Below are 26,856 nucleotides of genomic sequence, written 5' to 3' on the forward strand. Positions count from 1 at the left end.
TACTGTAGGAAAAGCTATTAACTTTTTCCATTTCTTGTTCCGTGCCAAATTAAACTAGCTGCTTGTTAATGACTTGGTATTATATTCAAGGGAGATCACTAAACCTACTTAGGCCACGAAGCGCCTGGTGACTGGGAAATAATTAGATCTGACCCGAGGAAGGAAAGGATAGTTCTAATCCCTTGGATCATATTAGTGTCTGTTCATTCTGATGGTTTATCAGAAGGAACAGACACAATTATGACATGTCACACAAATGATGCCTCTAAAATCATTCTATTGAAACCTTCTTATTTAAATGGTACAGAGGTGGGCCTGTCACAGGTAGGGACTACGGTTCAAGGCCTCGTATATTCCTCTTAATTCATGTGTGTGTGTGTTATATATATATATATATATATATATATATATATATATATATATATATATGTGTGTGTGTGTGTGTGTGTGTGTATGTATGCAATAAGATCACAGTAAACAGGTGATTTCATAATATGCAAAACAACCACTGTGAAAGAATAGAGAAATTCCAAGCGCTTTCGTGACTATTCACATGATAATGTGAATAGTCACGAAAGCTCTTGGAATTTCTCTATTCTTTCACAGTGGTTGTTTTGCGCATATATATATATATATATAAAATATATATATATATATATATATATATATATATATATATATATATATATATATATATATATATATAATATATATATACATACATATTTTTTTTTTTTTTTCAACAAGTCGGCCGTCTCCCACCGAGGCATATATACACATATACACATATGTCTTGTCGAATAGGTAAAACTGGTCAATTAGCAAGAACTCGTTTAAAATAAAGTCCTAAAAAATTCTCTTATACGTTTAAAGATATGTTTTTTTCATTTATGTTAATGTAAAAATTAATAATTTTGTAACAAAAGAACCTTAGAAAACTTTCCAAACGTTATTATAACAAGCGCAATTTAATTTAGCCCAATCCAACTAAATATATTTTAGATAATTTCACAATAATTTAATAATAAACAAACATAATAAAATATTTTTTTCGTTAGGTTCAGAATGATTTTTGCGAAATTATTGCATACACAAATTTTCAGTTGCCTTATTCGGCAAGAAGAGCGTTGCTATTTAAACCAAAATAGCAAGTTTTACCTATTCGGCACGACATATATATATAGTATGTGTAACGATAAAGCTACACTAAAGTTATGCACTATTCTGTTAGCTTCAGTCTAGGCTAATGGCAAAAATGAAAGGTCACATGCTATATGTTGTCAGCAGAGACCATTGTGTGTTCTTCAGCGCTAGAACATAAACAAGTCATCAAAGACGAGAGGCAACTCGCACTCTTAAGCGCGTTACTGCTTAAGAGTGTTGAGTGCCAACAGTGCACTTTCCTTTACTCCCACACTCCTTGCCTTTCTTCTCTCCTTTTTTTTTCCTCCCCTCCTTTCTCTCCCTTTTCTTCTTCCCGTCTTCCTTCTCTGTAACCCACCCACTCTTGTTTCCCCTCTCATCTCGCCTTTACTCCCTCTCTCCCTCTGTCTCCCTACCTTTCTTCCTCCCCTCCCTTCCGCCCTCCTTTGCCTCCTGTGTCCCCCTTCACTAACACGGCAGCATTTTCTTGGCTCTTCAATAGCTTCACTACTCGTGTTTTTACCTTCCTTGGTGACCTGCATGGTTCTTCACCAGGGTTTTACCTTCTGTGTCTTTTCATTAGTACATCCTTGACTGCCGACTCTCTACTCTTCTAAGCCCCTTTCACCAGTATAAAATTCTCGAAGGGGAGAAAGATAGTCGGAGAGCGATGGTCAGAGATAGAGGGAGGTAGTCGGGGATTGAGGTAGTCAGGGATTGAGGTAGTCGGGATTGAGGTAGTCGGGATTGAGGTAGTCGGGAATGAAGGTGCTACGGAATTGGGGAAATAAGGGAGAGTTAGTAAAGGAGTTACATAAGATGGGAGGGAGTAGGTAAGGGATGAATGTGGAGATGATATGGAATGGGAAAAAAAAGAGTTAGTAAAAGAGAGATTTGATCTGAGATGGAGGTGGTAAGAGATGGAGGTGGTAAGAGATGGAGGTGGTAAGAGATGGGAGTGTTAGTGGAGGCAATTATAAGGAAATATAGGTATCAGAAAGAAATGAGAAATAGCAACAAGTGTGTTGGAAAGTGAGGGGATAGGTAAGGGAAGTGGAAGACGAAAGGGGTAGTAGGGAAGGAAGATGTAAAGGGAGGGAGATATGAAAGAGAAGATAGATGGTTGGGAAGGAAAGTGAGAAAAGTGAAATAGTAGTAAAGGGATATAGAGATAAAAGGGAAGGAGAATTGTTAAAGATATGGTAGGAAAGTAGACAAATAATAATAAGAAAAAGGAAAAGAATGGGGAAAGTGAAAGCTGGGACAAGGTGGGAAAGGAGACAAAGGCTGGGAAAAGAGATTGAGAAGCATGATATACTGTAATGGGAGGGAAGACTGAACTGGGAAGGACGGAGAGGGTGAAGAGAAACGTGATAGAGATGAAGTGCAAGAGAGAGAAATGGTTAGGAAATTAAAGATAGAGAGTGAAATTGACGAAAGAGAAAAAATAGAAGGGAAATATTGTTTGTAGACTGCATGTCTGATTATTTTCTTAATATTTTAAGAGACTTATAACCTATTCTTCTTTGAAAAAACTGAGACGGTTCTTAAAAATATCTCAAAATTTTCTTAAAATATGTCGTAAAACGAAATGAAAAAATATCTCGCGAGATGATAAACGAGATAAAAACATCTCACGTGATATTAAAGAACGAGAGAATATAAATCTCACAAGATAAAAAAGAACTGGGGGTGTGGGACGTACATCTGACAATATCAATACAGAAAATTCACGATCGGTTAAAATCTAGTACGATATGTTGTTTATGCATTTCCTCACTCTCTACAAGCCACTCATTGTCTTACAGAGAACTAAAACCTCCCTCCCTCTTTCCCCTCCAGGTTCTCCCGAACTGAGGGGAAACGCTGTTAATCATGACCATCGTGGGTTTCGCCTACTGTGTAGGCGAAAAACGTTTCGAAATAAAGATACCTAACTGTTGCATATGTGTCTTACCTAACAATGCTTTGGTTCTCGTCATCTTGTGTTCTGCTAGAGTGGATCGTGGCGATGAGGAGAAGCCGCAGTTCAGAACTTTTTACTTAGATGCGATAGCTGGGATTGTATCTGAAAAAAATAGATGTAGATAATAATAATAATTAATAATAATAATAATGACATTAAAATAATAATAATAATAATAATAATAATAATAATAATAATAATAATAATAAGGCTTGTAAGGGCAGATTTGATGGTTTGTAGCTCAGGTTGAGCTCCATGAACTGCGAAACTTGTCTAGTGGCACTTATCGTTAAGGTTTAAGTCTTCTACTAACAATGTGTATATGTATTTAGAGAACAAGCTTTGAATCATAATTGACTTCCAACATTAGTTGCATTCATTTTTTTTTCCTGATCATAATTAAGAGTACTTTGCCAGCTTTAGTGAGAAAAATCCAAGATTTTAGATGAGCAGTAGACAGAAGAGGAAGAGGAAGGAAGATAAAGGAAGGAGCAAGGGAGATAGGTCATAAGTAATCCCCATTCAAGAAATTATCCTGAAGAGGTCGTTGACAGCCTCATCTGCAATTCAGTCATATATATTAGATGTGTGTGTGTGTATATGTATATATGTCGTGCCGAATAGGTAAAACTAGTCAATTAGCAAGAACTCATTTAAAATTAAGTTCTTTCTAAAATGTTCTCTTATACGTTCAAAGATATATTTTTTAATTTATGTTAATGTAAAGATTAATAATTTTGTACCAAAAGAATCTTAGAAAACTTACCTAACCTTATTATAACAAGCGCAATTTAATTTAGCCTAATTCAACTAAATATATTGTAGATAAATTTACAGTAATTTAATAATAAATAAACACAATGCAATATATTTTTTCGTTACGTTCAGAATGATTTTTGCGAAATTATTGCATACACAAATTTTCGCTTGCCTTTTTCAGCAAGACGTGCGCTGACATTTAAGCCAAAATCGCAAGTTCTGCCTATTCGGCACGACATTATATATATATATATATATATATATATATATATATATATATATATATATATATATATATATATATATATATATATATATATATATATATATATATATATATATATATATATATATATATATATATGTATATATATATATGTCGTGCCGAATAGGCAGAACTTGCGATCCTGGCTTAAATAGGAACGCTCATCTTACCATATAGGCCAAGTGAAAAATTGTGTATGCAATAATTTGGCCAAAATCATTTTGAACCTAATGAAAAAAATATATTTCACTGTGTTTAGTATTAAATTACTGTAAACAAAGCTAAAGTATATTTAGTTCGGTTAGGCTAAAATAAATTGTTCTTGTTATAATAAGGTTAGGTAAGTTTTCTAAGATTTTTTTGGTGCAAAATTAATTTTTTTTACATTAACATAAATAAAAAAAATATATCTATAAACGTATAAAAGAAAATTTCAGAAAGGACTTAATTTTAAATGAGTTCTTGCTAATTGACCAGTTTTACATATTCGGCACGTCATATAGTATATATATATATATATATATATATATATATATATATATATATATATATATATATATATATATATATATATATTCCCTTTATGTATAGTCCCTTTATATAAAGGGAAGGGGGACAAAAGAGATTGTAAAAATTATAGAGGAACAAGTTTGCTAAGTATACCAGGAAAAGTGTATAGTAGGGTTATTATTGAAAAAAATAGAGGTAAGACAGAATGTAGGATGAGCAAGGAGGTTTTAGAGTGGGTAGGGGATGTGTAGATCAAGTGTTTACATTGAAGCATATATGTGAGCAGTATTTAGATAAAGGTAGGGAAGTTTTAGAAAAGGCATATGATAGAGTGGATAGGGAAGCAATGTGGCAGATGTTGCAAGTATATGGAACAGGTGGTAAGTTATTAAATGCTGTAAAAAGTTTTTATGAGGATAGTGAGGCTCAGGTTAGGGTGTGTAGAAGAGAGGGAGACTACTACCCGGTAAAAGTAGGTCTTAGACAGGGATGTGTAATGTCACCATGGTTGTTTAATATATTTATAGATGGGGTTGTAAAAGAAGTAAATGCTAGTGTGTTCGGGAGAGGGGTGGGATTAAATTATGGGGAATTAAATACAAAATGGGAAGTGACACAGTTACTTTTTGCTGATGATACTGTGCTTATGGGAGATTCTAAAGAAAAAATGCAAAGGTTAGTGGACGAATTTGGGAGTGTGTGTAAAGGTAGAAAGTTGAAAGTGAACATAGAAAAGAGTAAGGTGATGAGGATATCAAATGATATAGGTAAATAAAAACTGGATATCAAATTGGGGAGGAGTATGGAAGAAGTGAATGTTTTCAGATATTTGGGAGTTGACGTGTCAGCGGAAAGATTTATGAAGGATGAGGTTAATCATAGAATTGATGAAGGAAAAAAGGTGAGTGGTGCATTGAGGTATATGTGTAGGCAAAATATGTTATCAATGGAGGCAAAGAAGGGAATGTATGAAAGTATAGTAGTACCAACACACTTATATCGGTGTGAAGCTTGGTTTGTAAATGCTGCAGCGAGGAGGCGGTTGGAGGGAGTGGAGATGTCCTGTCTAAGGGCAATGTGTGGTGTAAATATTATGCAGAAAATTCGGAGTGTGGAAATTAGGAGAAGGTGTGTAGCTAATAAAAGTATTAGAGGGCTGAAGAGGGTTTGTTGAGGTGGTTTGGTCATTTAGAGAGAATGAATCAAGGTAGAATGACATGGAGAGCGTATAAATCTGTAGGGGAAGGAAGGCGGGGTATGGGTCGTCCTCGAAAAGGTTGGAGGGAGGGGGTAAAGGAGGTGTTATGGGCGAGGGGTTTGGACTTTCAGCAAGCGTGCGTGAGCGTGTTAGGCAGGAGTGAATTGAGACGAATGGTATTTGGGACCTGACGAGCTGTTGGAGTGTGAGCAGGGTAATATTTAGTGAAGGGATTCAGGGAAACCGGTTATTTTATATAACCGGACTTGAGTCCTGGAAATGGGAAGTACAATGGTACAATGCTTGCACTCTAAAGGAGGGGTTTGGGATATTGGCAGTTTGGAGGGATATAGTATTGTGCATTTTTATACGTATATACTTCTAACTGTTGTATTCTGGGCACTTCTGCAAAAACAGTGATTGTGTGAGTGAGGTGAAAATGTTGAATGATGATGAAAGTATTTTCTTTTTGGAGATTTTCTTTCTTTTTGGGTCACCCTGCCTCGGTGGGAGACGGCCGACTTGTTGAAAAAGAATATATATATATATATATATATATATATATATATATATATATATATATATATATATATATATATATATATATATATATATATATATATATTCTTTCAACAAACCGGCTGTATCCCACCGAGGCAGGGTGGACCAAAAAGAAAAACAAAAGTTTCTCTTTTTAAATTCAGTAATTTATACGGGAGAAGGGGTTACTAGCCCCTTGCTCCCGGCATTTTAGTCGCCTCTTACAACACGGATGGCTTACGGAGGAAGAATTCTGTTCCACTTCCCCATGGAGATAAGAGGAAATAAACAAGAACAAGAACTAGAAAGAAAATAGATGAAAACTCAGAGTGGTATGTATATATATGCTTGTACATGTATGTGTAGTGTGCCCTAAGTGTAAGTAGAAGTAGCAAGATGTACCTGAAATCTTGCATGTTTATGAGACAGAAAAAAGACACCAGCAATCCTACCATCATGTAAAACAATTACAGGCTTCTGTTTTACACTCGGCAAGACGGTAGTACCTCCCTGGGCGGTTGCTGTCTACCATCCTACTACCTAGTATATATATATATATATATATATATATATATATATATATATATATATATATATATATATATATATATATATATATATATTAGGAATAAGCTCGATGATCATAATTTTGATACAAAATACTCGAGATTCATCCAAGGCATATATAAAACTATTCCCATCTCTGCCTTACAGCCGGCTTCCGATCAAAGAAAAATTCATCTTCAAAGATATAGATCTCTCAAGACCACAAGGTCGTTAAAACCAACCTCGTTAATCCGTATTCCTTGCCTGGTTATCGACAGCTTGCCGAGAGAAATGGTTGTAAAAGCTGAAGTCGTAGTTGGGCGTCGCTGTTAGCGGGAATTGTGGTGCTTGTCTCTTAGAGATGGAATTTGCCAGGTAACAGCTACTCCAGGTCTGTCGTAACGAAAGTTTTAATTCTTCCATTACTACTGAACCCGCAGTGGAATGCTTGACGATTCCAGCTCCAGCTGGCAAATTTTATTACTTTGTTACACCTCTTGTCTGATAGAATTTGAAAGGGAAAACATACTTCCAAAATGTGACAGTCATATGAAACAGGGTAACAGCACATTGTGGCTGTATCCAAGCTTGCTGAATACAGTAATAATAACAAATGTCTAGCAAAGGTGTGAAGCACCATTTCATTTTAGTAATGACGAGACTTCACTGCTAGAAAGAACTATCGTATTCTCTACTTCTTCAGTATTATTTTAAACCCGTGTATTTCATTAAACACCGTGTAGTAAGAGCTAGTTGATTCTTAATATGGAGGGCAAGACACACGGTAAGTGAGCCAGGGTGTAACTGAGGAAGAATATTTCTGGGACACTAAGAACACACACACTTCCACCATTAATATTTTTTTTCGATATCTTGTTATTCGAAAAAAATATAATACCAATATGAGGCCTGGTCACAGACCGGGCCGCGGGGGGCGTTGACCCCCGGAACTCTCTCCGGCTAAACTCCAGATAAATATGTTTGGAAAAAATTAATTCATTTAATTTTAATATTTTGTCATTATCATTAACATCTGCCTTCCTCTGTCATACACCATTAAATGTTTTCTTCATGCGTTTCGTGTAAAATCCTTATTAAATGCGTTTAATAGATTTAATGTTAATATGTTTACAAACTTAGAAAAATTTCGTGAACCATTGAACTCGCTGGTGTACACTGCCTTTGTTTCTAGATACACAGACAACCTTTAACAAGACTGGACATCTTTTATATTTATGGAGTTGATATGTCAAGATTTATATTTTCTTGCTGTGTTAGGTGGGTTTGGAGAGGGGAAGTGGAGAGGGGAGAAGAGTTGACTTGTACGCACTTTATTCTGCATTATCTGCTAATGTGAGCTTGTAAATGTAATTCTTGTTCCTTTTTTTTATTACAGGTACTTCAAGTGCGTGTTATCTCTAAAGAAATTTTACAGAAATCATTCAAGCATTTCGGATTATCTACTATGCAAATTGAGTAAGTACTGTAAAGAGGTTTTTGAAGGTGGCAGTTGTCTATCTTAATGGAAGAGCATAAATAGACTGCAAGGTAGCCGATACAGCTTGGAACGTTTGACAGTGACGCTCAGTCACATTGCTACTACCTCTGAAGTGTCTCGCCAGTCAGTTGGTGTGAAGAGACGTCCTGCTCAGTGCAAAACCTCTTCATGTAGGGTCGCATATATGGAATGTAGTTTCTTCTCTTATAAATGGTATGCTCCTAATCTTACAATAAAACGCTACATTGTGCTATTTCTATATTCCACAGGCACTTCGTCTAACAAATTACCACTATTTATCTTCTCTCTTACCATTTATCTCCAGTCCTTCACGAGGCGTCTGCGGAGACAGTGTTTGGACATTCCTATATTTTCTGTTTTATTTTTCTATTTGTCTAATATTGTTATTATTATAATCAAAAAGAAGCGCTAAGCCACAAGGGCTATACAGCGCTGCAGGGTAGGGAAGGAAGCAAGGGAATTGGATGGCAGAAGGGAGGGGGGATGATCAGCAGGTTACAGAAAACAGCGGGGCAGGGGATAGTACGGGGGTAGAGGGTAGCAAGAGATACAAGTAGAAAGGGCTGAAAGTATCAAAATTTGTGGAGTAAGTCAGTCGTTGTCAAAAAGTCAATGAGAGAGTCCGGATGAAAGGTGGGTCCATCAGCGAGAAGGGAAGGTAAAGAGAGAGCAGCGGGGCGAAGACGACGACAGAGGTAAATTCTGCGTGCTCGTTGATAAAGTGGGCAGTCCAACAGAATGTGGCTGACTGATAATGGAGCTTGGCAATTCTCACAGAGAGGAGCAAGACGCCTCTCCATGAGATATCCATGAGTAAGACGAGTATGGCCAATGCGAAGACGGGAGAGAGTAGTCTCCCAACCTCGACACTGGTGATAAGAAGACGGCCAGTAACCTATACTCGGTTTAATAGACTGAAGTTTGTTGCCGAGCATAGTAGACCAACGTTGTTGCCAACGGGTGTGAAGGTGGGAAGATATTACAGCAAAATAGTCCGTACATGGAATACCTCTATAAGAAACTGGTAGGTCATGTACTGCTGACCGCGCAGCAGTGTCTGCCTGTTCATTGCCCTGTACGTCAACATGACCAGGGACCCAACAAAAAACAATATCTTTATGCTTAGTAAAGATGCGGCGTAGCCAAAGTTGGATACGGAGGACTAAGGGGTGAGGTGTATCAAATTTTTGTATAGCCTGTAAAGCACTAAGGGAGTCTGAGACAACCACAAATGATGACACAGGCATAGATGCAATACGGATAAGTGCTGTAAGGATGGCATATAATTCAGCAGTAAAAATACTAGCTGAAGATAGTAAATGCCCTTGTACGACGCTGTCCGGAAACACTGCTGCGAATCCTACGCCGTCAGAAGACTTAGAGCCATCTGTGTACACAGCAATGGCATGAGAATGAGAGTGAAAGTGGTCAAGAAAAAGAGAGCGGGAAGCGACCGTAGACAGTTGGGCTTTCGAGCAAGGGAGGGAGAAAGAACAGACTCGAACAGCTGGAACTTCCCAGGGGGGTAGGGAAAAGTGTGATGCTACATGTACATAGAAAGGTGGTAGTTGAAGAGAAGACAAGAGCGAATGAAGGCGAAGAGAGAAGGGACGGAGTAAGCAGGGGCGGCGAACAAATAAAGAATGTCTACTAATATCAGTGACCATTCTATAAATGGAAGGATTGCGGAGATCATGAGAGCGTACATAGTAGCGCAGGCAATGGGCATCACGGCGATCGGATAAGGATGGAACGTTCGCTTCTGCATAGAGGCTTTCGACAGGGGAAGAGCGAAAAGCACCAAGGCATAAACGTAATCCTTGGTGATGAATGGGGTTAAGGCTAGAGAGAGTAGCAGGAGATGCCGCTGAATAGATCTGGTCACCATAATCAAGTTTCGATAAAATAAGGGTGGAATGTAGGTGAAGGAGGGTTCGACGATCAGCTCCCCACGAAAGATGAGCAAGGGTTTTAAGAAGGTTCAGCCGGCTGTGACAAGTTGCCTTCAGAGAGGTAATGTGAGGTTTCCAGGATAACCTACGATCAAAGAGGAGGCCCAGAAACTTGACTGTATCACGTTCAGGGATACGTGAGCCATAGAGGTACAAAGGATGATCAGAGATGACAGAGCGTCTAGTGAAAGTGATTTGGTGGGTTTTAGTGCTGGAAAATTTAAACCCATGTGTGGTGGCCCAATTGGAAACACGGTCGACTGCATGCTGGAGAGAAACTGTAAGGAGGTGACAGTCAGCGCCTGCACAGGCAATAGCGAAGTCATCAACATAGAGTGATGACCAAATATTTGATGGAAGACTAGAGGCCAAATCATTAATAGCAAGGAGAAAAAGTGTTGTGCTCAGAACACATCCCTGGGGGACACCTTCAGCTTGGATAAAGTCCGGGGAGAGCACATTATTAACCCGAACACGGAAATGCCTGTCAGTTAAAAAGTTCTTAAGGAAGGATGGTAGATTGCCTCGAAGGCCTAAGGAGTGGGCTTGGGCTAAAATATTATACCTCCAAGTTGTGTCATATGCCTTCTCAAGATCAAAAAATATGGCAATAACTGAGTGGTTATTCGCAAAGGCATTACGAACATACGTATCCAAGCGCAGTAAGGGGTCTATGGTAGAACGTCCCTTACGAAAGCCATATTGACGAGTGGAGAGACTGTTGTGTGTCTCTAAATACCACACTAAACGTCTATTTACTAGACGTTCCATTACTTTGCAAACTGCACTGGTAAGAGCAATGGGACGATAGTGGGAGGTTTCATGTCCCGTAGTGCCTGGTTTGCGGAAAGGGAGAACAATGGCGGATTTCCACAGCTGTGGAAGAACTCCTTGTGACCAAATAAGATTGTAAAGGCGTAATAGGACTGCAAGGGCTGACTGATGTAAATGTTGTAGCATACGAATATGAATGTCGTCGGGCCCAGCTGCCGATGATCGACAAGCTGAGAGTGTTGCCTCCAGTTCTTGAAGTGTAAAAGGCACATTATACTGTTCTTCTCTGAGAGAAGAAAAGTCCAAGGGTGCTAACTCTCTGGCAGACTTTGAGGAAAGAAATGAGGGGCATAGATGGAGTCCCTGAGAAATACGGACCAGATGATTGCCAATTTCATTGGCAACATCTAGTGGGTTTGCTATATCAACACCGGCAACCCGCAGAACAGGAGCCGGGTCAGGAGAATATTTACCACTCAGTTTTCGTACTTTTTTCCAGACTGCACTCATAGAGGAAGCAGAGGTGATGGTGGAGACATAATCTCGCCAGCAAGTGCGTTTAGCGTCACGGATGACACGGCGAGCGATCGCACGCTTCTGTTTAAAATCAAGGAGTCGCTCTGTGGTTCTATTGTACCGGTACCTGCCCCATGCAGCGTGTTTCAAACGTACTGCACGAGCACAAGCAGGAGACCACCAAGGCACGCATTTCTGAGAATGCCTGCTCGAAGTTTGGGGTATAGAATGAGAAGCTGCGGTGAAAACGGAGGATGAGAAGAGGTGTAAAAGCTCATCGATGGAGGACGAAGAAGGAACCTCTTTAAAAACAGTCAGGTGTGAGTAAAGGTTCCAATTTGCCCGATTAAATTGCCAGCGTGGGGTGCGAAGAGGTGGCGAATATGAAGGGGAAGTAAGAATGATTGGGAAATGATCACTGTCATGTAAGTCCGGGAGAACAGACCAAGTAAAGTCTAATGCGGCGGAGGAAGAGCAAACTGAGAGATCGATGCAAGAGAGAGTATGAGTCCGAGGATCAAAATGGGTGTGAGTACCTGTATTTAAAACATGGAGGGGGTGGGTGGCAAGAAAAGCCTCTAACTGAATTCCACGGGAATCACAGTGAGACCCTCCCCAGAGGAAATGGTGGGCATTAAAATCACCAAGTAACAGAATTGGTGGCGGTAATGACGAAACAAGGAAGGCAAAATCCGGAATAGATAATGCCCGAGAAGGAGAGAGATATAAAGAACAGAGCGTATACCACCTATGTAAGTGGATACGGGCTGCTGTGTAATGCAGCGAAGTATGAACAAATAGCTGATGGTACGGAATATCAGTGCGGAGAAGAAGGGCACTTTCATTAAAGGTCCCATCAGGAAAAGGATCTGAAGAATACAATAAATTATAGCCTGAGATGTGAGAAATAACAGCAGAGTGTAATTTTGGTTCCTGTAAGCAAACACCAACAGGGGCAAACTGGGAGAGTAACATCTGAAGCTCACCCCGATTACCCCTGAGGCCACGTATATTCCACTGTAAAAAGGCCATGAATGGCAATGATAAAGATACTTGAAATCCGCAGGTAAGGGTTCCTACGGACTAGGAGGGTTAGAAAAGTCCACATGCGGAGGCAGTGGAAAATGTTCAAGCAGCGAAGGAACGGTGCGCTGTGAAGAAAGGAGTTGCGCAGATGGAGCAGAGGAGAGAGAAAGAGCGGAAGGTGGATCAGTGTCCATTGATGGTTTGGTCTCTGCAATATATTCAGAGATTGCTTCAAGTGTTTCAGAATTCAGAGATGTCGTATGGGAGACAATATTGGGAATGGTAGGGGGAGGATGAGTAAAGATTGGAACTGTATTGGACTGTACCAAGGTAGGGGGGGGCGAAAGGGTGGAGGGAACTGGAGAAGCGTGGCAGGGGACAGAAGAGACAGGAACCTGGGAGGTGGCAGAAGAGGAAGAAACTTGGGAGGGAACAGGGGAGGAAGGTACATTACGAGGAGGAGGGTGAACCTCTGCACTTGTAACTGAGCCAGTGAGAGGGGAAGAACTAGGGACAGAGACAGGGAGGGTAAAATGAGGAGGTGGAAGATGGGTAGGAGGTGTTACCGGACCTTTTTTTGACTTTTGAGAAGTAGAGGGACGATTGGGAAGAGGTGTCGTACGAGGTCTCGTCGATACTGAGGCTTGTAAGAGAGAACTCGAAGAAGCGAGATTAGACTGAGGCGTTGAAGTAGGGACGTCTGAGCCGAGGACAGCAAAAGGATTAGATACAGGAGTGATTATGGGAGAGGTAACCACAGAGGTGGGTGTAGAAGATGGGATACCAGAAGTGGGGGGACGTTTTGAAACACGGGAATAAGAAACACGTGGGAGTCTCCCTTGGAGGCGGAGATGAGAAACTGCCATGGCATAAGGGAGACCTTCTGTCTCTTTGAGGTAACGGATTTCCCGCTCGTTTAAATAGACCTGACAACGGCGAGAGTACGAAGGGTGAGCCTCATGACAGTTAAGGCAAGAGGGAGATCGATTGCAAGACGTATTAGAATGGTCATCGGCACCACAGACTGGGCATTCGGCGATAGATCTGCAATATTTCGCTGGATGGCCAAATCGCCAGCAATTTCTACACTGTTGTGGTGTAGGGATCACCTTTCGAACTTGTAACCGATGTCCTGCTATATAAACTGAGGATGGGAGTTCTCGGCTGTCAAAAGTTAAACGAGCCACATTGCTAGGGTATCGTCTCCGCCCACGGGCAGGAAGAACGTAAGTGTCTACCTTGAGGATTGGGAGATCTTGGAGTTCCAGCTGTTCTAGAATGTCGGTGCCACATGTCTGGAAATTTTGTTGAACTATGGTATGGGGCAGAATAACGGTACCACTACAAGAATTGAGGGAATGATGTTTTTCAAGGGTGACAGGAACAGTATCTATATGGGAAAGACGAGAGAGCTCACGAGCCTGGGTAGCATTCTGTACGGTAATGATGCGCGTACCGCTCTTAAGAGCATGAAAAGAAATATCTTTACCAACATGGCGTAGGAGTGCCTTGCCAATACTATGGTCAGAAAGATAGGCAGTAGAGGAAGTTGGTCGTAAAGTGAAGAATTTAGTCCACTGTTCAGTCTGAAACTGAGCGTGGAAAGGTAGTGAAGGACGTGTCGATCTTTTCTGAGAAGAACGAGAAGGTGAAGGTGGAGAAGTATCATCAGCAGGTAATTGTCGTTGACGTTTAGGCGTGGGACCAGAGTTGGTCCGAAGTGGAACGGGTCGGCGATTTGAAAATTGCCGCACCGTAGAGGGAGAGGCCGGAAGCATAGTCAGAGGAGAGCGAAGGTCTGATAAATCGAAGGAGTCAGTCGAGGCCTCAGTACCTGAAGCAGGTGAGGAAACAGCACCGGCAATAGGTACAGAGGCATGAGGAATGTCTGAAGAGTGGTCCAAAGACGAGGCGGGGTCAGAACGGGGTGCGGTATCAAGAAGGGGCCCGGGGGTACCAGGTTCATGGACTAGGGCTGCCATGGTTAGGTTACTTCTTTCTTTTTGTTTTTAAGAAAAAAAAAGAAAGAAGAAAAGAAAATAAAAATAAAAAAAAGAAAAAAAAAGGGGGGACCGGGGAGGGATAGTTCCTAGGAGGAATGAAAGGGCCAGAAATCTCCCTCCGCGCCCAAGAGGACTCGACACCGCTAGTAGCGCAGATGCAGCATGGAACCCGTGCCATACCCTACCCTTCATGCCAGTAAACCAGCAATCTGGGATAGCAACCTCACATCTGCCGAGCTACCTCGGTGGACAAAAGAGAGGGCGGCCGGATATCCGCCACAAAGCATACCTCCTTCAGCCACCACCCCCGGAATCCGAAAGGTGGCTTCCAGAGATACACCCGTCGCCCAAAAGACACCCAAAGCTACTCCGGGATACCGGAGAGGGATCGGGACATCCCTAGGCAATCCAGATTCCACGGCAAACTACGCCACCGCCAAGAAACCTCAACGGAATGGGATCGACCCCGGTGTCCTTTCCTCTACCTAGGAACTAGCGTGCCTGTGGGAGAAATCCCAAAGGACAAAAAGAGGAAGGGCAAAAGGGAGGAGTGGGGAGGAGGAGGAGGAAAGGAAAAAGGGGAGGATGGGGAGGATGGGATAGGGGAGGGGAGATTGGGGGGTAATTAGGTTCGGTCTGAGGAAGAAGACCGATAGGTCTAATTCCTCAGACCAAGAGCCTCTTCACCACGCCAAGGAGCCCCCCTTGAAGAGGGTCTAATATTGTTAATTAGGAGCCTATATTATCAGAGATTTTAATAAAATATATGTTTGTTTCAGCATTATTAAATAAAAACACAACTCACTGTGTATTTTATATTTTATTAAATTTTTATTTTTTATTTTTTTATTTATTTTTTTTTTTTTTGGGGGGGGGGGGCTTTCTGCATTACTTGTCTTTTGCGAGGCAGGTTTTACATTCCGCACATATCCTTGCTACTTATCTATAGGCAGTGGAGAGCTGCCTGACATGACAGCCATCCCAAACTGGGGACGCTGTTTGGTAAATGTTCCGTGCACTGCTTCATGATGCATGGCGGCGTCTGTTATACGCTGTTGGGGAAGCAGTGTGCTGCTGCTGCTGCTGCTCCTCCTCCTTACTGGTATTTCTCTGATTTCACTCCTCGCGTCTACCTCTTCCTTTAAATCCTTCTTTTTACACTCCCCTCCCTCCAGAGATCCTTTCATTTCTTCCTTAATTTCTTCCTCCCTTTTTCCCTCTCCCTCCCTCCCTCCCACTTCCTCCCCTATTCATCTTCCTCCTCCTCCTCTTCCTCTTCAGTATCTCCTCTATCTTCTATCAGCTTCTATGCAACACTGATTCGAAAGCCTTTTCAACAGTCGAAGAGTAAGCAGTCTCCCCACTTGTCTCTTTACTGGCTTATTTAAGTTAGTCTGTTGTGTTTATATTAGGATGATACGTCAGAGTCCTTGCTGGGGCTGTTATATCAGTGTTCTCAATGTGTTCATTTAGTGTCTTGTTATTTATGTCTCGCAGTGAATTCTTGTCAGAGTTACTGGCTGTAGTTTATTGTTGTCTTGAATATTGGAAATACATCGATTATTTGATTATTATTTTGCTAGTTTTCCCTGTTTTTATTATTTAATGAAGATTTAGACGAACGATCACTTCAGCGATATTATTCTTTTCAGTATCTGAAACTATTTTCTCTAGCCCCAATTTTCTGATGTTTCGATGTTTGCTGTTTTCTCTGAGAGTGCAAATGTGAGCTCTCGAAAGTGCTTAAAATTCATTACCCATTAATTATATTTAAACTGCATATTAAGGAATCGTTTGTTTCTTCTGATTTTCTTGCAAACGCACCGATGCGTGCACCCACACACTCTCTGTGTGATGTTGTTGCAGCGCCATCATCCACTGCAAATGGAATTTGAATGGATAAATTTTGCAATGTGTACAGTGTGCAATTTAATATTACTTTAAACATACTTATCTGTTGTTATCTATTTGGCTAATAAAAAGGGTCTCGTTGGACTCAGTTGAAGCTAGAGACTGTTTAAGTACTGGTCTTATCTTCTACGCTGTTAAGAAACACTGAGATGAATTTTTTTAAGTCATCCACCCCTTAAGGCAAATGTTATTGGTCTAAAACTCGATTTTAAGATAACTGGGAACTGTAATAGAGTGAAGAGTTTTTTTAGAGCCACAAAGAGAGAGTGGGAGAGAGAACTCTGCTGGGTTGAGATTAGAGAGTATGAGTAACTAAGTCCAAGAATCAATCTTTTTTATAAATTGGAAACCTCTTACTCTAGAAATATTGTCACATTTTACCATTGTGAGATGTTGGATTGTATTCAGTGTAGTGATTAAGCTAAAGAATCTCTCGTAAAGAATATAGGAAGACTTGCTTCAAATGTAAACTATAACAGCTGAAGTGTCCAGTAAATAGTTAAAATGTTCATCAATTTTTCTAATCTTCCTTCCCTTGATCTCAACTACCTTTTTGCTCTTTTATGTTACCAAGATTATTATCATATTGAAGTGGAAGAATGGCTGCTTCAGTAATTTGTGGTGAACCACTGCAGTGATTAACCCATGGCCTCAGTGAAGATAATTACCCTGGTCTATTATATTAATTGTAACTTAGTTACAGGTGGATTGAGGGTGAGAGTTGAGATCCGGTGTGACAACACACGCACGTTCACACACACACACACACACACACACACACACACACACACACACACACACACACACACACACACACACACACACACACACACACACGCACAGAGGAAGTGGAATAATCTAAGAAGTGATATAGTGGAGGCAGCATCCATACATAGCTTTAAGAGGAGGTATGATGAAGCTCACGGAGCAGGAACAGTGATCTATTAGCGACCAGTGAAGAGGCTGGGCCAGGAGCTGTGACTGGACCCCTGCAACCACAACTGAGTACACACACACACACACACACACACACACACACACACACGATACTCAAGAGGATTTGACAGAGCAGATAGGGACAAACTATTTAGAATGCAAGACACGGGACAGAGAGGGCATGTTTGGATACATGAGCCACTGGGATACTCTAGAATATTTATTTCAATCTCTAGATGTTAAGTAAGTGGAATGAGATAGACGATGTGGTAAAAGCCAACTTGATAAACAGTTTCAAAAGTAGGCTTGATAGTGCTCAAGATGTCAGGGAACAATAATGCTAGTGAGTGTAGTTAAGAGGTGGGGCTAGGAGCTGAACTGACTCAGGAAGACAACTCGGTAAGTGCAGACCAGCCACCTCCACACCCCAACACACACACACACACACACACACACACACACACACACCTGAAACTGCCTCAAGAGAAAAATAACAGCACAGACATAACATTAGGAACTTTTACATCAGGCACAGACAAGGGGACTGCAGGGAGCAAGGAAACTATACTGCATGTAAAGGTCCTGTCAGACCCACACGGGGCTAAGGCAAAGACAAGGGTCACACTAGGAACAAATGAGAAATCTGAAGACATTGAGCTATGATATATGCAGGGACTCCAACAGACACCTGCAGGGGCCAGGAACAGCTGAGCAGGAAAGACAGACCAATGAACATAGGGGCCTCAGCTAGGGAAGGGGTTGAAGGAAGGAACGCTCCAAGGCATGGACGAGATTGGAGAAAGGGACTACATAGTAGGTACACTTCAGTCTGGGGAACATAAAGTAGTCATTGCAGTGGTGTATAATCCACCACAGAACTGCAGGAGGCCAAGAGAGGAATATGAAGAGAGCAACAGAGCAGTGGTGGACACACTGGCTGAGGTGGCAAGAATAGCTCACTCGAGCAGAGCAAAGTTACTGGTTATGGGCAATTTCAACCACAGGGAGAGCGATTGGGAAAACCTGGAGCCACACTGGGGTCCCGAAACATGGAGAGCCAAGATGATGGATGTAGTACTGGAAAACCACGTGCATCAACATGTTAAGGACATTACCAGAGAGAAGAGGGGAGGATGAACCAGCAAGACTGGACCTTGTGTTCACCCTGAGCAGTTCAGAGATTGAGGACATCACATATGAGAGGCCCCTAGGAGCTAGTGATAACGTGGTTCTGTGCTTTGAATATATAGTAGAATTACAAGTGGAGAGGGTAACAGAAGTTGAATGGTAAAAGCCGGACTATAAAAGGGGGGACTACACAGGTTTGAGGAACTTCGTGCAGGAGGTTCAGTAGGACAGAGAACTGGTAGAAAAGTCAGTAAACGAAATAATGAAATAAGTAACAAGAAAATGCAAGGAGGCAGAGGTAAGGTTTGTTCCCAAGGGCAACAGAGATAATGGGAAGACCAGAACGAGCCCCTGGTTTACCCGAAGGTGTAGGGAGGCAAAAACTAAGTGCATTAGAGAATGGAAAAAGTACAGAAGTCAAAGAACACAGGAAAATAAGGAGATTAGCCGAAGAGCCAGGAACGAGTATACACAGGTATGACAGTATGAAAACAACATAGCATCGAAAGTAAAATCTGACCCGAAACTGCTGTATAGCCACATTAGGAGGAAGACAACAGTCAAGGACCAGGTGATCAGGCTGAGGAAAGAAGGTGGGGAACTCACAAGAAACGATCATGAGGTCTGCGAGGAGCTCAACACGAGATTTATGGAAGTATTTACAGCAGAGACAGGAAGGGCTCTGGGAAGACAGCACAGAGGGGAACGCTATCAGGGAATATACCAACAATTGTTGGATGACATACACACATTGGAGAAGGAGGTGCAGAAGCTGCTAAGTGACCTTGATACCTAAAAGGCGATAGGACCGGACAACATCTCCCCGTGGGTCCTTAGAGAAGGAGCAGAGACACTGTGTGCGCCATTAACCACAATCTTCAACACATCCCTTGAAACTGGGCAACTACCTGAGGTATGGAAGACGACAAATGTAGTCCCCATTTTTAAGAAAGACAGAAACGAGGCACTAAACTACAGACCAGTGCCACTGACGTGTATAGTATACAAAGTCATGGAGAAGATCACCAGGAGGAGAATGGTGGAGCACCTGGAACGGAACAAGATTATAAACGACAACCAACACGGATTCATGGAAGGCAAATCCTGTGTCACAAACCTTCTGGAGTTTTATGACGAGGTAACAGAAGTAAGACACGAAAGAGAGGGGTGGGTTGATTCCTTTTTTCTGGACTGCAGGAAGGCCTTTGACACAGTTTCTCACATGAGATTAGTGCAGAAGCTGGAGGATCAGGCGCATGTAACAGGAAGGGCACTGCAATGGATCAGAGAATACCTGCCAGAGAGACAACAACGAGTCATGGTACGTGATGTGGTATCACAGTGGGCGCCTGTGACGAGCGGGGTCCCACAGGGGTCAGTCCTAGGACCAGTGCTATTTTTTGTATATGTGAATGACATGATGGAAGGGATAGACTCAGAAGTGTCCCTGTTCGCAGATGATGTAAAGCTAATGAGAAGAATTAAATCAGATGAGGATCAGGCAGGATTACAAAGAGACCTGGACAGTCTGAACACGTAGTCAAGCAACTGGCTTCTCGAATTCAGCTCTGCGAAATGCAAAGTCATGAAGAATGGGGAAGGACAAAGAAGACTGCAGACAGAGTATAGGCTAGGTGGCCAAAGACTACAAACCTCACTCAAGAAGAAAGATCTTGGGGTGAGCATAATACCGAGCACGTTTCCGGAAGCACACATCAACCAGATAACTGCTGCCGCATATGGGTGCCTGGTAAATCTGAGAACAGCATTCAGTTACTTTAGTAAGGAATCATTCAAGACTATGTACACTGTGTACGTCAGGCCCATACTGGAGTATGCAGCACCAGTTTGAAACCCACACCTGGTCAATCACGTCAAGAAATTAGAGAAACTGCAAAGGTTTGCAGCAAGGTTAGTTCTGGAGCTCAGGGAAATGTCCTACGAAGAAAGGTTGAGGGCAATCGGCCTGACGACGCTGGAGAACAAGAAGGTCAGAGGAGACATGATAACGACATACAAAATACTGCGTGGAATAGATAAGGTGGACAGAGACAAGATGTTCCAGAGTGGGGACACAGAAATAAAGGGTCACAACTGGAAGCTGAAGACTCAGACGAGTCAAAGGGATGTTAGGAAGTACTTCTTCAGTCATACAGTTGTCAGGAAGTGGAATAGTCTAGCAAGTGATGTAGTGAAGGCAGGAACCATACATAGCTTCAAGACGAGGTATGACAAAGCTCGGGGAGCAGAGAGAGGGAAGACCTAGCAGCGATCAGTGAAGAGGCGGGGCCAGAAGCTGAGTCTCGACCCCTACAACCACAATTAGGTGAGCACAATTAGGTAAGTACACACTGTCTCTCTCTCCCTTACACTCACACACACTCTCTCCTTTTTTTGCACAGGGTTTTACAAAGTTAGGTTAAGGATTCCTAACTTTTTTTTTTACAAGCTAAGAGTTGTTACGTACATCAGCTCATTTGAAAGTATTTGTTTTTTTTTTTTTTTATTATCACACTGGCCGATTCCCACCAAGGCAGGGTGGCCCGAAAAAGAAAAACTTTCACCATCATTCACTCCATCACTGTCTTGCCAGAAGGGTGCTTTACACTACAGTTTTTAAACTGCAACATTAACACCCCTCCTATTTGTATTTGTATTGTTATGAAACATAAAATATGGAATATGAAGAAGTTGGAGCCATCTGTGGGCCACCAATTTAATTTGATCAACTGACTTTATTTCGTTGATATTATGCTGTCCAAAAATGTTCCAGAATCGATTCATTCTAGGACTAAATGATCTCACAGAGTGAAATTGCTGCTTTCTGCCCGTCTTCTTGTGTAGAAGCTCACTTCTCACTGTCCTCGGAGTTGAGTCAAGTGTGGTACTTTGACAATATTGCCCTTGTACAGAACAGTAAGGCCGCCCACATCCTTCCGGTGTTGAAGGCTCTGCTGATATGACAGATCTATCCAGGTTGGGTCCAGGTTAAAGATGAGTCAAGAAGTCGAAGATGAGACGGAGGGCAGGCAATCCAAGAAAATGGAGCATATTCAAGGTGCGAACTTACTTGTGCCTCGTACAGAATCTTGTAGCCCCTACCGTCGAGCAGATGGTTGAAGTACTGTAAGCTTCCTGGCCGCCTTGTAAGATTTACAACATAGTTCTTCATGGTCAATTTTGAGTCAAATTTCACCCCAAAGATGTCAACTTCGTCCACAGGTACCAACACTCTCTCATTCAGTCTTACCACTGCTCCAGCATTACTATCATGGTGCCTAGAGACCATCAATTGTGTTTTCTCAGGAGCAAATGTTACCTTCCACCGTTTACCCCAGGCTGATATAGCTGTAAGCTGATGATTGATGTAACTTAGAGAAGCTGGCATTCTCATTCTCTCTCTCTCTCTCTCTCTCTCTCTCTCTCTCTCTCTCTCTCTCTCTCTCTCTCTCTCTCTCTCTCTCTTTCTCTCTCTCTTTCTCTCTCTCTTTCTCTCTCTCTTTCTCTCTCTCTCTCTCTCTTTCTCTCTCTCTCTCTCATTGACACTTCATCACCACACCCACACAAAAGCACTACTCACATCAGCGATTCACATACCAACACATACACAAATATGTGAGTACATACATGCATAATGTGAAAATAAAATAAGTCGCTCTAACTCTCCCTTACGTCATAAAACTCCATCCAGGGATAAGTTTCCTTACGCAACTTCCTATTTTTTTTTTAAATAGTGACGACTTGCTCTCCGGCCGACCTTGACCTATATGTTGCCATACGCTGACTTTTTTTTTAATGCGTATGATATATCGTCGACGGATTCCAAGTTGCAACTTCTCAGTTTCTGTTTTTAACTCTTCCAGTCTTAGTGAACTTTAAGATGAACTTCGAGGGAATATCCTGAAGACAAGAGTCGGGTTCTCGATCAAGTTACAGTTACTGAAGCGACAGAAAACATTGTTGCTGCCAACACACCTGTTGACCCTGGCCTGGAGGAGCCCTTGAAACCTAGAAACGATACCCTCTGCAATCCAAACCTCCATCCTTGTTTTTTTTTCATTTCCTACCTGCTCTTTCCCCTCCGCGTCTTGTTACCTACACGTTCATAACTCTGCTGCCTCTCGTTATCTACACGTCCAGTGCTCTGCTGCCTCTCGTTATCTCTGCTGTCTCTCGTTATCTACACATCCAGTGCTCTGCTGCCTCTCGTTATCTACACATCCAATGTTCTGCTGTCTCTCGTTATCTACACGTCCAGTGCTCTGCTGCCTCTCGTTATCTACACATCCGGTGCTCTGCTGCCTTTCGTTATCTCTGCTGTCCCTCGTTATCTCTGCTGTCCCTCGTTATCTACACGTCCAGCACTCTACTTCCTCTCGTTACTTTAGCCACGAGGCGGGCTAAAGCAACACGGGTTCGATCCCCGATCACGCCACAGTTTTTTAACTGCATCAGTACCACTTGTTTCGTGGGTGCAGTAATATATGGACTGCTCGTGAAGGCTGGTATTCAAACGGGTGCAGAATGAAAATTTCCTCCGAGCTTACCATGGCCACGTATGTCCTCGCATCATGAAACATGCTAGTTCCGCTAGGTATATGATGTTTGTAGGGTTGTATGGTCCATTTGTTAGAGCGTCGTGAAATCTGACTTCCTACGAGGCGGACTAAAGTAGTTATTTTACATGTAAAGTTAGGAAAATGCACTTACACTCCTGAATTTCACTCTCCGCCATTGTCGAATTAGGAAGCACCTATTTTGAATGTCTGAAGCCAAGCAGCAGAGGATTTTGGAATTTATCGGACCTATTTCCGGATTCTTTGTCATAGGGTTCCTGCACATTCTAATAATTGTCTGATTCTTGATTTAATTACTCAACACTAGCAGTGAAGTTTGAAATCATTCGGATGATGCCTTCTCATATTACAAACGAAAGGACAACGAGAAGGTGGAGGAAGAAAAAAGAATCAGGCCATCACTTGAAAGTCTCCCTTCAGGAATACCTAATAAACACAGTTTAGCAGAGAATTTAGTCACCAGCTAAGAAAAAAGATTAATCTAGTGTGTGTGTTGCCTCTTCTTCCCTCACCCACATCCTTCCTCCTCCTCTTCCCTCTCTTCCTCCTCACACACTCTTTCTCCTTCTCATTCTCCCTTGCTTCCTTTCCATCCATACATCACTCTTCATCTATTTTTTTCCCAGGCATCACTCGCCCTCCTTCCCTCTCGCGTAAAAATAAAAGGCCGGCAAGAGGCGACAAATGGGAAAGCAGCCAAACAAACGGTGGACAGAAGTTGGTCACGGTCAGGGAGACACCACAAGAACCCATGAGAGAACACTGACCCCCACGGAGGGTGAGAGGCTCGGGAAGAGAGACAGAGACACAGAGAAGAGAGAGGAAGGGGACTGGGGAACAGAGGGAAGACGGGAGAGGTTGTAAAAGTGATGGTAACCCAGTGAAGAGCGTGAGAGAGATAGAAGAGAGGGTCTGAAGTGAGGGAAGATGAGAGGCTTAGAGGATAGAGGTTGGAGAGACGGAACATCATGTTGGTAAGAGATAGATGTGAGAGGTTTAAGGGAAATTTAAGGAGGGGAGAGTTTAAAAGAGAAACAGAGGGGACACAGATTTAAGTACAATGTGGACGACAGGTGAAAATGGTTCATATATGCACTGCAGAAACAGGTAACAAAATACCTTGTTATCTATAATAACGTTATCTGCACAGAACCCTGAATTAATACAATCCAACTTTATTTCTTTTCTGCGGTATACAAAATGTAGTTTACGTGTCATAAAATATTGTTAAGCACAAAAGAAAGCCACTAACACGCGGTGGATTTCTGGCAGACTAATCTTAACGTTTACAGACTACTTAAGAACCAGACACAGGTTACTGAGTACGAGTCTTCTAAATGTAATGGCCCAGTAATGTTACACATTCAGTTTGGATTAGCTCGCGCTCATGCTTTACTTCTTAAGATTTACACTACTAACATAACTAAAGATTGAAGAGCCATCAAGCCATATGAAAACAATGTTTATGGAAACTGAACGGTAAAATATAAATATTAAATTCAGTCTTGCTTCCGTTATTACTTACACTACAATTACTGCTACAACTATTACGCTCCGTATAGTTAGCCCATTATAATTTGATTATTTTCCCGTGCCATGAATTAAGGTTGAAGATGAACCTTAATTTAAAAACGTTTCACTCAAACGTGATCGGTCAGTGAACTCTGATTTTTACCAGTACTTGTGTGACATGTCTGCAGCAGCTACACCAGTTGTGATCCAACTGACTTATCCCACAACCCCAGGAACTTTCCTGGTATATGTTTTATCATTCCCCTCAGCGCTACATAGTCCATCAACACAAGTCGTAACGAATGACTTAAAATGAATATAAAGAAAAATGCTAATAGCATGAACCCCAATTTGAGGCCTCATCCATTCATCTGTTGATTCGTTAAAGTCATTATACCTTATCTGGAGGTTGTGGATTCTGGCGTTGAGAGGTATGAGAATACTGTACCGTACTGTACTGTACAGTAGCATGAATGATTCTGTGGCTGTGTGATGATACAGTACGTGCCACTATTACCGCTGTGTCACGGAAGTGTTAGGTGTAAAATCCTTCTATTTTCCAAGCTCTGTGACTGAGTTGGGCATGGTAATAGCAAGAACCACACTTCTCGTTCTCGTTCATTCTTCTGTTTATTCTTCTGTTTATTCATTAAGAGTCGTTCATTACAATATGAGTGTGTGTTTGAGTTTCAGTTTTTCGAAGGGTACTTATCTATAGACACGGCTTGTGTGGGTGTTTTTTTGTGTTTGAGAAAGAGAGAGAGAGAGAGGAACGGAGGGAGATGGTGGGTGAAAGCAGGACAGAATGAGGCAATGAATAAGGAACATGATCAGGGAGGTAGTGGATTAGGAATAGGATGAGGAAAGCAGTGAATAAAAGATAGAATGAAGGAGGTGGTGGATAAGGGAGATTATAAGGGAAGGAGTGGATAAATGAGAGAGAAATGAGACGATGAGGGAGAATGCATATGAGAGGAGGAGGGGGAGACACCTTTGAAAATTTTCATGATTTTTCCTGCTCTCGGAAGCAACAGCCTGGTCAGTCAGGCTGTTGCTGCCAGCGGCCCGCTGGCTCACATGTCCAACACAGCCTGGTTGAACTGGCACTAGGAGGAGGTACTTGTCCAATATCCTATTAAAACTTCTGCACTTATTCCGGCAGTGTTTCTGACACCTTGTGATAGTGTTAAACAGTCTAGACTCACAGATGCTGATACAATGTTCTCTTATTGTGCCCATGGCGCCCCTGCCTTTCACTGGGTTTATTTTACACATTCTTCCATATCTCTCACTCCAGAATGTTATGGCAGTGCGCAGATTTGGGACCAGACCCTCAAGTACCTTCCACGATTCGGTGGAAATGACTAGAAATTTAGAATTTTGAGGCGTTCCCAGTAATTTAAATCCTTCATTGGCTCTATGCGGGTCGTAAGTGATCTCTGTATCTGTTCCATTTCTAATATCTCTCCTGCCTTGAAAGGAGCCGTCAACACTGAACACAACTCTAAGCAAGAGAGCACAATTGATTTGAAAAGTGTCACCATTGGTACTATTTTGCTTTGTTTAGAAAGTTCTCTTTATCCACCTCATTATTTTCCTGGCTGTTATGACATTGCCTTAATGTGTAGATGTGGAAGACAATGGGCGGGGAAGGCAGTTAGAATGCAGATAATGAGGGGGACAAGATGAGGCAGTTAATGGGGAATCAGTTAATGGGGAAGGCAGAAGATGACGAAGACAATGTGCGTGTGTGTGTGTGTGTGTGTGTGCGTGTGTGTGTGTGTGTGTGTGTGTGTGTGTGTGTGTGTGTGTATGTGTGTATGTGTGTAGGCGTGTTATGCACACACACGTGTGTGTATATATGTAGGCGTGTTATGCACACGTGTATATATATATATATATATATATATATATATATATATATATATATATATATATATATATATATATATATATATATAAACAGAATGAAAGGTCCCAAGACCGAAACGTTTCTGTAATAAAATGTCTTAAGTGTTTGCTCATGTGTTATTACCAGAACTTGTGGAAATGACGTAGCAGGTTTTCTCCACAAA

This window comes from Cherax quadricarinatus, chromosome 4 (assembly GCF_038502225.1).
Source record: "Cherax quadricarinatus isolate ZL_2023a chromosome 4, ASM3850222v1, whole genome shotgun sequence".
Lineage (NCBI taxonomy): Eukaryota > Metazoa > Arthropoda > Malacostraca > Decapoda > Parastacidae > Cherax > Cherax quadricarinatus.